At 41.0% G+C, this 15,255-nt stretch overlaps 1 protein-coding gene across 4 annotated transcripts in view; it reads right to left on the bottom strand.

The window, feature by feature from the left end:
• Positions 1-15,255, bottom strand: part of USP11 (ubiquitin specific peptidase 11) — a 62,117-nt gene that overhangs the window by 20,230 nt on the left and 26,632 nt on the right. For 2 of the 4 annotated variants that reach the window (XR_014258759.1, XR_014258760.1), the window contains exon 21: positions 14,782-14,957. The gene's annotated coding sequence lies outside the window, so the exon portion shown is untranslated. Of the gene's footprint in view, positions 1-4,947; positions 14,958-15,255 lie in introns of all 4 variants that reach the window. The other 2 variants (XR_014258758.1, XR_014258757.1) reach the window with 2 other exon arrangements.

Below are 15,255 nucleotides of genomic sequence, written 5' to 3'. Positions count from 1 at the left end.
CCTGGTGGCGCAGTGGTTGAGAAACTGCCTGCCAATGCAGGAGGCGTGGGTTCGAGCCCTGGTCTGGGAGGATCCCACATGCCGCGGAGGGACTCGGCCCGTGAGCCACAATTACTGAGCCTGCGCGTCTGGAGCCTGTGCTCCGCAACGAGAGGCCGCGATAGTGAGAGGCCCGCGCACCGCGATGAAGAGTGGCCCCCGCTTGCCACAACTGGAGAAAGCCCTCGCACAGAAACGAAGACTCAACACAGCCATACATACATACATAAATAAAAAGAATGTAAGCAGACAAGAATATCATTAAAAAAAAACAAAAAATTAAAAAAAAAAAAACCTATGGGATGCAGCAAAAGCAATTCTAAGAGGGAAGTTTATAGCAATACAATCCTACCTCAAGAAACAAGAAACATCTCAAATAAACAACCTAATCTTACACCTAAAGCAATTAGAGAAAGAAGAACCAAAAAAACCCGAAAGTTAGCAGAAGGAAAAAAATTATGAAGATCAGATCAGAAATAAATGAATAAGAAATGAAGGAAACAATAGCTAAGATCAATAAAACTAAAAGCTGGTTCTTTGAGAAGATAAACAAAATTGATAAAACATTAGCCAAACTCATCAAGAAAAAAAGGAGAAGACTCAAATCAACAAAATTAGAAATGAAAAAGGAGAAGTAACAACTGACACTGAAGAAATACAAAGGATCATGAGAGATTACTACAAGCAACTATATGCCAATAAAATGGAGAACCTGGAAGAAAAGGACAAATTCATAGAAAAGCACAACCTTCTGAGACTGAACCACGAAGAATTAGAAAATATAAACAGACCCCCAATCACAAGCACTGAAATTGAAACTGTGATTAAAAATCTTCCAACCAACAAAAGCCCAGGACCAGATGGCTTCACAGGCGAATTCTATCAAATATTTAGAGAAGAGCTAACACCTATCCTTCTCAAACTCTTCCAAAATATAGCAGAGGGAGGAACACTCCCAAACTCTTTCTACCAGGCCACCATCCCTCTGATACCAAAACCAGACAAAGATGTCACAACAAAAGAAAACTACCGGCCAATATCACTGATGAACATAGATGCAAAAATCCTCAACAAAATACTAGCAAACAGAATCCAACAACACATTAAAATGATCATACACCATGATCAAGTGGGGTTTATCCCAGGAATGCAAGGAGTCTTCAATATACACATATCAATCAATGTGATACACCATATTAACAAACTGAAGGATAAAACCATATGATCATCTCAATAGATGCAGAAAAAGTTTTTGACAAAATTCAACACCCATTTATGATAAAAACTCTCCAGAGAGTAGGCATATAGGGAACCTACCTCAACATAATAAAGGCCTTAAATGACAAACCCACAGCCAAGACCATTCTCAATGATGAAAATCTGAAACCATTTCCACTAAGATCAGGAACAAGACAAGGTTGCCCACTCTCACCACTATTATTCAACATGCTTTTGGAAGTTTTAGCCACAGCAATCAGAGAAGAAAAAGAAATAAAAGGAATCCAAATCGGAAAAGAAGAAGTAAAACTGTCACTGTTTGCAGATGACTTGATACTATACATAGTGAACCCTAAAGACTCTACCAGAAAACTACTAGAGCTAATCAATGAATTTGGTAAAGTAGCAGGATACAAAATTAATGCACAGAAATCACTTGCATTCCTATACACTAATGATGAAAAATCTGAAAGAGAAATTAAGGAAACACTCCCAATTACCACTGCAACAAAAGGAATAAAATACTTAGGAATAAACCTACCTAAGGAGACAAAAGACCTGTATGCAGAAAACTATAAGACACTGATGAAAGAAATTAAAGATGATACAAACAGATGGAGAGATATACCATGTTCTTGGACTGGAAGAATCAACACTGTGAAAATGACTCTACTACCCAAAGCAATCTACAGATTCAATGCAATCCCTATCAAACTACCAATGGCATTTTTCACAGAACTAGAACAAAAAATTGCACAATTTGTATGGAAACACAAAAGACCCCGAAGAGCCAAAGCAGTCTTGAGAAGGGAAAATGTAGCTGGAGAAATCAGGCTCCTTGACTTCAGACTATACTACAAAGCTACAGTAATCAAGACAATATGGTACTGGCACAAAAACAGAAATACAGATCAATGGAACAGGATAGAAACCCAGAGATAAACCCACACACCTATGGTCACCTTATCTTTGATAAAGGAGGCAAGAATATACCATGGAGAAAAGACAGCCTCTTCAATAAGTGGTGCTGGGAAAACTGGACAGCTACATGTGAAAGAATGAAATTAGAATACTCCCTAACACTGTATACAAAAATAAACTCAAAATGGATTAAAGACCTAAATGTAAGGCCAGACACTGTAAAACTCTTAGAGGAAAACATAGGCAGAACACTCTATGACATAAATCACAGCAAGATCCTTTCTGACCCACCTCCTAGAAAAATGGAAATAAAAACAAAAATAAACAAATGGGACCTAATGAAACTTAAAAGCTTTTGCACAGCAAAGGAAACCATAAGCAAGAAGAAAAGACAACCCTCAGAATGGGAGAAAATATTTGCAAATGAAGCAACTGACAAAGGATTAATCTCCAAAATATATAAGCAGCCCATGCAGCTCAATATCAAAAAAACAAACAACCCAATCCAAAAATGGGCAGAAGACCTATATAGACATTTCTCAAAAGAAGATGTAAAGATTGCCAACAAACACATGAAAGAATGCTCAACATCACTAATCATTAGAGAAATGCAAATCAAAACTACAATGAGGTATCTCCTCACACCGGTCAGAATGGCCATCATCAAAAATCTACAAACAATAAATGCTGGAGAGGGTGTGGAGAAAAGGGAACCCTCTTGCACTGTTGGTGGGAATGCAAATTGATACAGCCACTAGGGAGAACAGTATGGAGGTTCCTTAAAAGACTAAAAATAGGACTACCATACGACCCAGCAATCCCACTACAGGGCATATAGCCTGAGAAAACCATTATTCAAAAAGAGGCATGTACCACAATGGCCATTGCAGCACTATTTACAATAGCCAGGACATGGAAGCAACCTAAGTGTCCATCAACAGATGAAAGGATAAAGAAGATGTGGCACATATATACAATGGAATATTTCTCAGCCATAAAAAGAAATGAAATTTGAGTTATTTGTAGTGAGGTGGATGGACCTGGAGTTTGTCATACAGAGTGAAGTAAGTCAGAAAAAGAAGAACTAATAGCGTATGCTAACACATGTATATGGAATCTAAAAAAAAAAATTGTTCTCATGAACCTAGGGGCAGGACAGGAATAAAGATGCAGAGGTAGAGAATGGACTTGAGGACCCAGGGAGGGGGAAGGGTAAGCTGGGACGAAGTGAGAGAGTAGCATTGACTTATATACACTACCAAATGTAGAACAGATAGCTAGTGGGAAGCAGCCGCATAGCTCAGGGAGATCAGCTCGGCACTTTGTGACCACCTAGAGGGGTGGGATAAGGAGGGTGGGAGGGAAGTGCAAGAGGGAGGAGATATGAGGATATATGTATATGTATAGCTGATTCACTTTGTTATACAGCAGAAATTAACACAACATTGTAAAGCAGTTATACTCCAATTAAGATGTTTAAAAAAAGAGTGAAAATATAAATAAAATAAAATAAATGAGTCTAAATAGAAAGACTCATTTAATTTAAAAAGAATGTGGTACATATATACAATAGAATATTACTCAGCCATAAAAAAGAATGAAATAATGCCATTTGCAGCGACATGGATAGACTTACAGACTGTCATAATGAGTGAAGTCAGACAAAGACAAATATCATACGATATTGCTTATATGTGGAATCTTTAAAAATGGTACAAATGAACCTATTTACAAAACAGAAATACAGTCACAGATGTAGAAAAGAAACTTATGGTTACCAAGGGGGAAGGCAGGGGTAGAGATAAATTGGGAGATTGACATATACACACTACTATATATAAAATAGATAACGAATAAGAACCTACTGTATAGTGCAGGGAACTCTACTCAATACTCTGTAATGACCTATATGGGAATAGAATCTAATAAAGAGTGGATAGGGACTTCCCTGGTGGTCCAGTGCTTAAGAATCCACCTCCCAGTGCAGGGAACGTGAGTTCGATCCCTGGTCAGGGAACTAAGATCCCACATGCCGCGGGTTAACTAAGCCCGTGTGCCACAACTACTGAGCCTGTGCACTACAACTAGAGAGCCCGCGTGCCACAACTACTGAGCCTGCCTGCTCTGGAGCCCACGTGCCACAACTAGAGAGAAGCCCATGCACTGCAACGAAGAGCCCGCACACCTCAACGAAAGATCCCGTGTGCCGAAAATAAGACCTGACGCAGCCAAAAAAAAAAAAGAAGAGTGGATATATGTATATGTATAACTGATTCACTTTGCTGTACAGCAGAAACTAACACAACACTGTAAATCAACTCTCCTCCAATAAAAATTAATTTTAAAAAAAGATAAGTGGGCCAGCAGGGCTCAGTTTCCAGTGGCGCATACATTTAAAACAGGCAGTATTTGGAACTTCCTGGTGGTCCAGTGGTTAGGACTCCCTGCTTCCACTGCAGGGACCAGTTCCCCTGGTCAGGGAACTAAGATCCTGCAAGCCGTGCTGCGCGGCAAAAAAATTTTTTAAAAACCCAAAAAACAGGCAGTATGAGCTCTAGATGTGGCAATTCTCCACAAGAGAACTTCCCATTTGGAGAAAATGTTTTAATTATGAAGTTCGGGGGAAGGGAAAGAGGCCCAGACTGACTGTAAGAGACCCAAACCACCCAAGTAGTCCTTTTCATTCTGCCTGTTCCCTTCCACACCGACCTGCAAGAACCCGGGACTTGGCAAGTGGCCCAGAAGAGATGGGAGGTTGGAGCTACTAACTTGGTGTTTCTCTTCACTCTGGGTTAATGATGATCATAGGTATGAGGTGACAATTTCTAAGTTGGTCCTGGAGGGGTGCACACGTCCGGAGGCGGAAGATGATCTAGGAGGGCACAAGGTATACAAAGAAGGAAACCACTGGGCCATCTTAGGATGAGCCTAGACGCACAGTGTGGGGAAGACATGGGGAGATTAGAAGATGTGGGCGCTTCGGAGACTGGGGGTACCCATCACATGACCACAAAAGGAGAGTGACAACCTGGGCTGGTGGGAAAGCAACACCTTAGACCCAGGGGTTGGCATGGGTGGGGGGCACCATTAGGCTCTCTTGGCTCTTGCCTGCAGGAGCCCTGACCTGTCCTATCATTTCCGAATGCTGTGGTAACCTTGTCCTGGACCCCAAGGCAACAAAATGCTGCTGCTGAGGTCGCTACAAACCTATTAGTAGAATCTAGTTCCCCCTGAGCAGGCTGTGGCAGGGGGCTGAGCTGGCTGAGGTAGGAACTGTTTAATTCGGTTGAGTTTCTATCATAAGGGACATAAAACTGGTTTACTCCTGTCGTAATAAATGATACACTTCTGCTACAGTTTATGGCCCAGTAGGGTACCACTTCTGACATGGACATCAAGCCTATACTTGCCTGCCACACATGAACCAGTCTACACTCTCTAGCGTGACTGGGGATGGACAATCCCATCACCCTGGACTTCCTGCTGGCCACTAAGTCAGGGTGTGTGCAGTTGCCAACACCTCTTGCTGCATCTGGATTAAATGACATATTTGGCTGGCTTGGCTCTGGATCAAGATCCTGGCTGCAGTCTGTCCTCCAGGCAGGTGTGATTGTTCTACTGGGAGTCGTAGCCACAGTCACTCTCATCTGATTTCACTCAAAACACATAGAAAGGGTTTTTGTCCAAGCCCCTATCAGTACAATGACTGACGGGGCATCTGATGGGATGGCCTGTGCTTCTAAAAATAATTCTTAGGGACTTCCCTGGTGGTCCAATGGTTAAGATGCTGCGCTTCCATTGCAAAGGGCGCAGGTTCCATACCTGGTCGGAGAACTAAGATCCCACAGGCCGCGCCACAGCGCGGCCAAAAAATAGAAAAAATAAAATAAAAAGAATTCTTAGCTAGCTGGATCCATGAAAGGTCAGGCAGTGCAGGTGTAGGGGAATGGCTCTGCCGTGGCGGTGACCTTGCACATCTCCATGGAGCCCGCATGGGCCAAGGTTTGGCTGAAGTCTGAAATGAGTCTTGGCAGAATGTCCTGGGATTTTCCCTGGGACATGACAAGACAAGCAGCCTGAGGAGGAGCCGCCAAGAGGCAATTTTCCATCTGCCTCCCTGGCTCTGGTGCAGCTGGAATTCCCACCTTGATCACACTTAGGGTACAGCTGCAGGCTTCTGTGTAAAGTCTACAAAATTGCTTGGCTGTGGTTTAAAGTTGGTTCTTCAATGACAGAGCGACCCACGGCCTGTCATCTGGCCCTTCTGGTTCAGTGTCAAACTGTGGGACTAAGGACATGGGAGCTGACATCACGCTGGTCTTACTTTTGCTGTCTCTGTAAGGACTACACTGCCTGAGTGAGTTTGGGTTCACTGTCTCTTTTCCGGCTGAATCCGTGGACATGTGACAAGCCAGCTTAGCAGCTGCCAGTGCACTGCTGCTTAAGAGCTGTCACCCAAGTGACATAAATGTGTTGAAATGCGAAGGAGGATATGCTTTCTCACACTTTGGCGTTTTGATAAAATATCTTCCCGGTGTCACCTTATCTTACAGTTTCCCACATCACCTCCCAGAGTCACATCGCCTGGATGCCACCTGTGTGGACTATGGAACTCGGCAGGACATTAGTCATTGTGAGCCCACTGAGGCAGGAGATAGATGGGCTCCAGGCTAGAAGTTTACAACTGGCCTCCTGTTCACACTTCCTGGGATGACAAATAGATGGGCTCCAGGCCGGACATTCACTACCAGCCTCCTGTCTGCATTTCAAGATCTGCACTTCGATGTAAGAAACAACAACAGGAATAGGGCAAATAGCCGGACATTGGACACTTCTATGGCAGGAACAGAGAGGGACTAAACCTTGTTAAAAGATCAAGAGGTCATACACTTCTCATCCTTGGGGCAAGGGAAACACTACACATATGCAGAAAGCCTCCATGGGGTCAAAAAGGCAGGGGATGCCAGACCATAATGAGTCTTGCTATTTTCCCTCCCAGACGCCTTTGCAATGGAATGCCACCGACACCATCTTGACTGAGGGGTGCATTCGCACCCAGGGGAGGGTCCTGAGACAAATTAGCCATGGAGTCAAAGAAATACGACTGGTCAAGAAGAAGACAAAGACCCAGAAGACTGCCCCCTTATAAAGGATTTAAACTTCCCAAAGGTGCGACTCTCAGGACTCTCTCACTGAGTTCGCCCATGTATCTTTCTGCATGTACTCTTCTTTCCTAATAAGCACTTTACTTTCCTCTATACCTTCTGTCTCCTTGTCAGATCCCTCCTTTCAAGGTAGACAGGGACTGGGGATTTAGATTCTGGCTGCTGGCCCTGTGGTCTAGCAGTTAAGATTCCTGGTTTCCACCCGGGCAACCAGGGTTCGATTCCCGGTCAGAGAACTAAAGTCTCGCTCCCAGACGCTGCTCACTGCAAGCTACCGCTCACTGCTGCGTGTGTCAGAAATCACCACCAGGAGCTTAGACGTGGAGTGTTACTTAAGAGATTCCAAAAGGGAAGACAGGAAACCATAACCATTTTCCTAGGAAAATACCCCAATGAAAGGAAATTAGTTCATCTGTGTAATCTTAGAACGCAGATCACAGACATTTTACAGTGAAAAGGGTATTCGGAGATTAATTAGGTCAACAACAACCTAAGTCAGATGGGTATGTATTATTGAACCCATCTTACAGGTCAGGAAATGGAGACACCCAAATGTAAGGCAACTTGCCCAAAGTCTCAGTCATGGAGTTGGGACTTATAATGTCCCTTTCTTCCATGGAGTTGGGCCCCTTTCACAAGCTATAGTTGCTGGAGCAAACATCGACAACTACAACAATACATTCTTACACTTTTGGTAGCGATTCTTTTCCCCTTTCAAGTTAAAGCAGAGAGTTAAACACCATCTGAAAGCAGGCAAATAGATGAAGTGTCTCACTCTTATGGAAAATGCATGCCCCACAAGTGAGACTGCATGGAGCGCTCTGGAATGTCACCAACACCAATAGAACGCTCTGGAATGTCACCAACACCAGTAGGTAGCCCTGGCAGTTGCTGTCATGCAATGACTGTATATATAGACCACAGTCTCCTCACAGCGCGCATGCATGAAGGGCTCCGTTTGCCTGCAGGCTGGTGCCCCGTTTGGAATGGCTTCTCCTTTGTGCCTGGCTGCCCTCTTGCTCCCAATCTCTGTTCTGAGGCTGTCACCCAATCCGTGCCTGTTGCATATTCAGATGTATATCTGGGTTTGTGAAGGAGGATTAGCAAGAGAACCAAAAGCTTATTGTATTTGCAGTTTTTGATCCTACACATTAATCAAACTTATAATTGCCATAACCATAGTTATATAGCAACTTATAATTAGTTATGTAAAATAGTCTCAATATTTGAGTAAAAAGCAAAATACTAGAAAGACCTGGCTTCTTTACCTGGTGTTCCTATTTCTTTTCTGAGTTCCAGCATGGCTATTTGAAAAATCCCTATAATAATTATGAATTGCTTAGATTAAATTAAAGTAGTACTAACATGGTAAATTCTCACATGTTCACTTATGTCTTTTTAAATAAAATTAACTTTAACAATTTATGTTCTTAAAGGAGAATGTTAGGAATTCCCTGGTGGTCCAGTGATTAGGACTCGGCGCCTTCACTGCGGGGGCTGGGTTCAGTACTTGGTCGGGGAACTAAGACCCTGCAGGCCACACAGCCCGTCCAAAATAAAATAAATAAATAAATAAATAAAGGAGAATGTGATCACAAAACTTTTTTTTCTATGTTATTGCTTTTTCCCCCCCCTTTTATATACTGGGGTCAGTACAATGAAAACAAAGTAGCATTACTGAATTTTAGCTAAATCCTACTGTTCGGTGGAGGCTCTGGGTCTGAGACTTACTCTTCTGTTGTCAAAAGATGTACTTGTTTTGTCCAAAGTTCCAAACTGAGACTTTCTATCTGTGATACCTACAGAGGCTGAAAGAACCTGGGGAAGGGGCCATCTCTCTCACTTGTGATTGATTCTCTGTTATTTAGTGCTGTGTCCATAATCACCACCAGTGATAAATGCACCCTGCACTTAGGACTGAGCATCATTTTATTTAAATTTTGAAATGTGCATCAATTTAAAGAAACATATTAGGGGGCTTCCTTGGTGGTGCAGTGGTTGAGAATCTGCCTGCCAATGCAGGGGACGCGGGTTCGAGCCCTGGTCTGGGAGGATCCCACATGCCGCGGAGCAACTGGGCCCATGAGCCACAATTACTGAGCCTGCGCGTCTGGTGCCTGTGCTCCGCAACAAGAGAGGCCGCGATAGTGAGAGGCCCGCGCGCCGCGATGAGGAGTGGCCCCCGCTTGCAGCAACTAGAGAAAGCCCTCGCACAGAAACGAAGACCCAACACAGCCATAAATAAATAAAAAATAAATAAATAAAATGGTGGATTATATGGTATCTTAATAATAAAAAAAAAAGAAACATATTAGGGCTCCTACACTGTTGGTGGGAATGTAAATTGGTGCAGCCACTATGGAAAACAGTATGGAGGTTCCTCAAAAAACTAAAAACAGAGTTGCCATGTGATCCGGCAATCCCATTCCTGGGCATATAATTCAAAAGATACATGCACCCCAATGTTCATAGCAGCACTATTTACAATAGCCAAGACATGGAAGCAATTTAAATTCCCTTGACAGATGAATGGATAAAGAAGACGTGGTACATATATACAATGGAACACTACTCAGCCATAAAAAAGAATGAAATAATGCCATTGGCAGCAACATGGATGGACCTATAGATTATCATACTAAGTGAAGTAAGTAAGACAAAGACAAATATCATATGATATCACTTATATGTGGAATCTAAAATATGACACGAACTTATTTACAAAACAGAAACAGACTCACAGACATAGAAAACAAACTTATGGTTACCAAAGGGGAAAAGGGGTGGGGGAGGGATAAATTAGGAGTTTGGGATTAGCAGATACACACTACTATATATAAAATAGATAAACAACAAGGTCCTACTATATAGCACAGGGAAGTATATTCAATATCCTGTAATAAACCATAATGGAAAAGAACATGAAAAGAATATATATATATATATATATATATATATATGAAACTAAATCACTTTGCTGTACACGAGAAACTAACTCAACATTGTAAATCAACTATACTTCAATAAAGATTTAAAAAAACATATTAGGTAAAAACGTTCATTTGGTATATGGATATGGCAAAAGTAGTGATGGTTGTACATGAATTACTGAAGTCTGTACCACAGTTTTATCATATGAATATGTTTTCTATGTATATGTGTCACATATGCATGTTATATGTGTCATATGGAACAGATATAATATGAAATCCAAATATATATACTTTTTATATATACCCTGCATGTTAAAACTCTGGAAATTATGAGGAAAGTATCAGTCTCTGGATTTCTTTTTTTCTTTTTTAGCTATAGCTAAAATCTTTATGATGCAGTGAATTGAGAAGTCAACAGGAGAATTAGGCTATAAATTAACACATCACACACCAACTTCAGAGAATGGACTTCTGCGGCCCTTTGCCCATGGCTGTGTTTTGAGCACCACCTGCTTAGTAAGCTGGAACTCAGACCAGTTCTCTTGACTCCAGTGCTTGAATGGTTTAAATTATGCTATGTGCATAGTAACTGGAAAAACCACATGTGATAAGAATAACCTATGGCAATGACAACAGAAATCGATTTATTCCATAGTGTTCACACAACATAAAAACATAAAAGGAAGGACTTATTCTGAACACTTTCCCATTGTTACATAATTATACAATGTTATAAGTAAAAAGAAGGGCCATTATGGGACTTTGCAATTCAAAATATCTCACTATAGTGTCAAAAATGGGGGAAGGGGTAGATATTTACTCCATAGAGTTTTATTTTAATATTTATTTATTTATTTGGTTGCACCAGGTCTTAGTTGCAGCAGGCGGGCTCCTTCGTTGCAGTTCGCCAGCTCCTTATTTGTGGCATGCGAACTCTTGGTTGCGGCATGCATGTAGGATCTAGTTCCCTGACGAGGGATCGAACCCGGGCCCCCTGCGCTGGGAGCACAGAGTCTTAACCACTGTGCCACCAGGAAAGTCCCTCCATAGAGTTTTAAACCATTTTAATATATTCTATGAAATCCAAATGTTCAAAGGGCCAACCTTAAAACGTATAAAAATGTTGCAACTGTACTAACACTCATTACTAAACAATATTCATTGAATATTTGCCCCAAGCCCAGCAAATGAGGGCTGTAACCCCCCAAGTGGGCCTCTGCCACCTCTGAGAGCAGCCAAGTCACTCAGTCTCTCTGTGAGGCAAAATAGTCATTAAGAAACAAAAAGTCTGCTCGCAAAATCCTCCAACACATCTTTCAACTTTTTACTTGAAGAAAACAAAAACACTGCAGTTCACATATTTAGACAACTTTATCACTATTGCTCAGAGGAAAGGCCTGTCTTGGTCTAGTAGAATTCTACAGGAAGCCCTTGTGCCTGGTAAAGTGGGGAATATTCGGCTCTGGCAGCCCACTAATCTAATTAATAAAATGGTACCCTTCATACCACACTTGGATTATTAATTTTTCAGAGATTTTGAATGCAAAAAATAACACTAAATCAATATAATTTAAACGTTATTTCACAATTAAGAAAGTATCTCACAAGTCTGTTGAGTTGCAGGTGTTTATGTTCTATCACTTTGCTAAGAAACAGAGATATCCTTTGTGTATCACGAACTGTTCCCTGGCCATTTCAAAATCCTTGTTGGGTGCATTAGGATTTTTTAAGTGGTAAAAAGAAAGTTTTGGATTTTTAAAATTACTGTGGCCCTTGCAACACTATTTACAAGAGCCCACTCATGGAAGCAACCTCATCGAAAGACAAATGTATAAAGAAGATGTGGTACATATATACAATGGAATATTACTCAGCCATAAAAAGGAACGAAATTGGGTCATTTGTAGAGATGTGGATGGACCTAGAGTCTGTCATACAGAGTGAAGTAAGTCAGAAAGAGAAAAACAAATATTGTATATTAATGCACATTTGTGGAATCTAGAAAAATGGTACAGATGAACCGGTTTGCAAGGCAGAAATAGAGACACAGATGTAGAGAACAAACGTATGGACACCAAGGGGGGAAAGCAGGGGGAGGGGGTGGTGGTGGGATGAATTGGGAGATTGTGATTGACATATATACACTAATATGTATAAAACAGGTAACTAATAAGAACCTGCTGTATAAAAAATAAATAAAAAAGAAAAAGAAAAAGAAAAAAAAAATTACTGTGGCCTTTAAAAGAGTAGCAAGTTACTACACTGTACTGCCAAAAAAGTATCTGGGAATAACGATATAGCAGAACAAAAGCTGAAAATTATTTTCAAGGACTAAGGAAAGGAGTGCATGGTACATGCTACATGTTATCAGTTAAAATAGTCAACTGTGGTGAAATATCTTTGGGGGAAAAAGTAGAGAGTTTTACAAATGCAGAAGAAAATGTTACTTCTCTGGGTCTAAGTACAGTAACAAGGACAAGGAAAAATATGTCAGAAAAATCAGGTTATATGTCTTGAGAATCAAAACCTCTTATTGATTCTCACTAAGAGAATTACTGTGAATAACTAGGTGATTTTGATAGCAGCATGAAAAACAGAAAGAGAATGAGAAAAGCAGGAAATAAATTCGAATAGCCACAGGAGTGGCTTTGACCATGAGCATGGTGTCAGAATTTCAGCAATGACAGAAAAAGCAGGCAGACAGACGGCAGAGATATTTGCTGGAACCATAAGGAAGAGAGTCTTGAATACGTTATAATTGCTTTTGAACCCTTCAGCGTCCATAGCTCTCTGTGAGGAAAAGCTCTGCTAACCTTTGAGACTAATGAAGACTGGTTGTCTTGCTTTGGGAATTATGGGAGGTTTAAAATGGAAAAGCCTAGGGTTTCTTGATGAAAAGAAATGTATGATGGGGCATTCAAACCCAAAGCAGCATTTTTAAAAATTGAAGTATAGTTGGTTTGCAATATTGTATTAGTTTCTAGTATACGGCAAAGTGATTCAGTTATATATATATTTTTTCAGATTATTTTTATTTTCCATTATAGGTTATTACAATATATTGAATATAGTTCCCTGTGCTATACAGTAAATCCTTGTTGCTTATCTATTTTATGTATAGTGGTTTGTATCTGCTAATCCCAAACTCCTAATTTATCCCTCCTCTCCCTCCCTTTCCCCTTTGGTAACCATAAGTTTGTTTTCTATGTCTGTGAGTCTGTTTCTGTTTTGTAAATAATTTCATTTGTATCATTTTTTAGATTCCACATATAAATGATATCATATATTTAAATTTTTTTTTTAATTTTTTGGCCACACTGCACGGCACGCGGGATCATAGTTCCCCAGTTCCCTGACCAGGGATTGAACAGACGTCCCCTGCATTGGAAGCGCTGAGTCTTAACCCCTGGACCACCTAGGAAGTCCCTAAATGATATCATATAATATTTTTCTTTCTCTGTCTGACTTTCTTCACTTAGTATGATATTCTCTAGGTGCATCCATGTTGCTACAAATGGCATTATTTCATTCTTTTTATGGCTGAGTAATATTCCATTATATATATATACCACATCTTCTTAAACCAATCGTCTATTGATGGGCACTTGTGTTGTTTCCATGCCTTGGCAAAGCATCATTTTTTGAAAATATTTTTGGAGAGCAGCTAATTAGCATTTTCTTCATGGTTGTTCAGGTGTTATATGAAAAGAACCTCTAAGAAACCATCACCTCTGTGACAACAGTTCAGGCCACTCAACTCCTGGTCCTCAGCAACACAGAAACAAAATAAAACCATGCTTCCTAGGACCAACATGGGTCACAGAGGGACTCCTGCCTTCTGTGAACCCTTCTCTTTTTTTTTTTTTTCTGGCCACGTGCATGGCATGTGGGATCTTAGTTCCCCGACCAGGGATGGAACCTGTGCCCCCTGCAGTGGAAGCACGGAGTCCTAACCACTGGACCGCCAGGGAATTCCCTCAGCCATGTGGCTTAATAAGTCTAACGAAGATGCTCTGTAGCAGTCCTTAAATTCTCATGATGAGACTTTAGCAAATGAGGACTTCAAAGAGTTGTCCCCAAGAAGCATATGATAACTGAGCATCTCTGCTGAAAAGATTGCCTCAGACTCACTTAAATGCAAAGTGCTCTCAAGTCTACAAGGCACTTGAAAAGAAGCACCAGCTTGAAGGCAGTGGTTGAAGAACAAAGTCAATGCAGAAAGGCAGTCATACATCACTGATAAAGGTGTTTGGGGGTAGGGGGAAGGGGAAATAAATACTAAAAAGCATCTTTTTCTGATGTGATCACCTGTTTGCTCCAGAAAAGGTTAAAATGAGTCATCTCTCTCCCTGTGTCTCCTCTACCCACCTCCTCCACAGCTCTTACAATTCCACAGCAGAAATAATGGCCAATAATCGCTGCAATCACAAGTAACTGATGGTCACAAATGCACAATCATGAACATAAAATTATTTATACTTTAAAACACAAATTACTGGACTTGCCTGGTGGCCCAGTGGCTAAGATTCCGCACTCCCAATGCAGGGGGCCCGGGTTCGATCCCTGGTCAGGGAACTAGATCCCGTATGCCGCAACTAGGAGTTCGCATGCCGCAACTAAGGATCCCGCATGCAGCAACTGAAGATCCCGCATGTGGCAACGAAGATCCCGCCTGCCGCAACTAAGACCCAGTGCAGCCAAATAAATAAATAAATAATAAATTAATTAAATAAAATACAAATTACCAAAATAAGTAAAATATGCATACACATAGTTAATTGAGGTTATCATAGAGATAGTCAGCCATACTGTTCCCCATTATTGCTCATCATTGCTCAGGAATTCATCCACTATAATTATATTATTCCTAGAATACTCAGACATGTGTGTGCATGTGTGCACACACACACACAGGCTAAACACAGTCAAGCAACGTATTCCAACAAAATTTAGGTTATGCTGTTATTTCTTCTGTGCTC

This window comes from Balaenoptera physalus (genome assembly GCF_965194825.1).
Source record: "Balaenoptera physalus genome assembly, chromosome: X".
Taxonomy (NCBI): Eukaryota; Metazoa; Chordata; class Mammalia; order Artiodactyla; family Balaenopteridae; genus Balaenoptera; species Balaenoptera physalus.
The sequence above is the reverse complement of the archived record's forward strand: the minus strand, read 5'-3'. Positions and strand labels throughout refer to the sequence as shown.